Source organism: Capsaspora owczarzaki (genome assembly GCF_000151315.2).
Source record: "Capsaspora owczarzaki ATCC 30864 unplaced genomic scaffold supercont2.1, whole genome shotgun sequence".
In the NCBI taxonomy this organism is placed as follows: Eukaryota; class Filasterea; order Ministeriida; family Capsasporidae; genus Capsaspora; species Capsaspora owczarzaki.
Window position 1 is genome coordinate 470,291 of NW_011887292.1, and position 2,475 is coordinate 472,765.

Genomic DNA, 2,475 nt, shown 5'->3' on the forward strand with positions numbered 1-2,475 from the left:
TATTTTCAATTTTCTTAGAAGTCGGAATTTTTGTGTTTGACAGAAATTGAAATTAGTTTAAACAAATTACGCATCTTTTAAAAAAATACAAATGGCGGACAATCGTGGCGACGAATCACCCAAATCTACTTCTGTCGAGAAAGTTTCACCCAAGCCGAAACCGACTCAAAAGGAGTACAACGCGCAGTACTACCAATTGTGCAAAAAATATAAGAACTTGCACATGCTTCGTCATTATCCCGACGTGTGTCGCGCAGAGCTGGAAAAACTCTTGGTCGAAGCGTCGAAAGAGTTTCTAAATAAGTAACGCACAAAATTGAAATTTGTTTAAACAAATTTCAATCACTATAAAAAAAAGTCATGGCGGACAGAGGTCGAGGTAATACGAGAAACAATGGTGGCAATCGCAATCGAGGTCAAGGTAATACGAGAAACAATGGTGGCAATCGCAATCGAGGTCAAGGTAATACGAGAAACAATCCCATTCTTAATGATCCGATCTCTGCTCGAGTGCTTGAAATTTTAGAGCAACGCCGGGCGGATGAGATCCAAATGGCTCAGCTTGATTCGATGACGAACGAACAACTGGAGGCGCTTTTTGTTCGACGCAATGGACGCCCAGTTCCAGCTCCACCGCGTCCAGCCCAACGCCCGGCACCAGTTCCCCAACCAGCGCCACCGCGTCCAGCTCCACTGCGTCCAGCTCAAAGACCGGCGCCAGTTCCTCAACCGGTCGTTCCGCCACCAGTTGTTCGTCAGCATCGATCCAGGGCTCCCGCTCCAGCTCCAGCTCCGGCTCCGACCGCGGAAGCGTGGCGAACTCCAGTGGCCGTCACTCCGATGCGAGAGGCAACTCGGTACATGTATCGTGGCGTTCCTCGAACTGTGGATGGGGTTACCGCGGTGTTGCAAAGTCTCGTCCGACAATTCCCGGCCAACCATCCGCACAAGATCAACCCGCGTGGTGATATTGAAACTTTTTCCGGCGAGATGAGTTCGATGTTCAACACACTGAATGGATTTGCCCGCAATTTCCGCCAAAATTCCAGCCCCGAATCGATCCGAGCGTTTGTTCAAGAATGGTTTGCTGACATTGAGCGCCAAATCCTCAACGTGGGTCGCAATTCGGACGCGGAAGTCATTTTCGCGGAAGAGCTGACTATCAATTTCGAAGTCGTCCCACTGCGCCCCGATCGTGCGTCCGGCACGCTGAAGTCGAACAACAAATTCGTGTGGTCCCCGCAAGATCCCGGATGGTGCGTGTATTGGTGTCTGAATGAGTTTGCAAAGAAAAATGGTTTGCCCCCGTTGCCGTCGAAAGAAGTGTTCGCCACCAACTGGCTCGGTCGAGATATCAATTCCGACGGTATTACCATTGAGGAATTGGAAACCAAGATTAAATCGAAACTCGATTGGGGTCAGGTGCAACTGTGTATCCATCGCTTCGATGAAAACGGCAATCTGTCCAAAGACAATAAAGCATACGTGACACACATTCCGAGAATAGCTGGAAAGGGTGGCAAATATTGCCACTTGATCCATCACGAGGAGCATATGATGTTGATCACCGGCAAAACCAACAGCAAGTATTACTTTGAGCAGATCAAGGCGTCGGAGTTTGTCCCCATCGAACCACGACCATTCAAAACCGTCGCCACCGATATGTGGGATCGTTTGTACTTGATGTGCAATGACCAGATCCAACCGCTGACGGATCTGTTGCAGATCCACGGGGCGCGCGCCAATCGCAAGCTGGATGGCCGACAACTGAAAGGTGTGGTGTCTAAGTCGATCACCGACAAATTACCGCCACGACCCGCCGACGCTGAAACGATCCAACAATTGATCGATACGGTCACCGAGGAAACGACCAATTTTCAGTATTCGCCAGCATGTTCAGTTCAAACGGAATTGGCGATCAAATTGGATCGAAACGAAATCGACGAGGATCAGTTCGACATCGAAAAGACCAGATTGTTTCATGCGCTGAAAAAGTCCAATCGTCGAGTGATTTTAACCCCGCAAATCGATCCGACTTGGTTGGAATCGCTCGGTATCCAGCACAAACGATTCGCCTCCGGTCATGTCATCATAAACGCCAATTTGGCCGACGATTCGGTGCGCATCGAATCGCTGGTCAAATTCGAAATCAAATCTCAACCCGATTTGTACTCATTCGCCACCGCTTTGTATCTACAGTATCAACGATTCCAAGATCATTTCCAAGTCGATTTATTCGAGGAACTGTTGATCAAATCGAACAAGGCGATTTCCGGCATCATGTTCAATAAACTCGTCAAAACCATTCCGGTCGTCCGCCAAACCGTGTCCAAAGAATCGTACGCCATGTTCGAAGGGGCGAGTTATGGTGGCCGTCAGGATGTGCAACGGTGTCAGTTCCAGTCGATGGGTCCCGAGGATTATCTGCTACAAATCGATGCAGTTTCGTGTTATCCGTCGGTGATGGCGATCAAT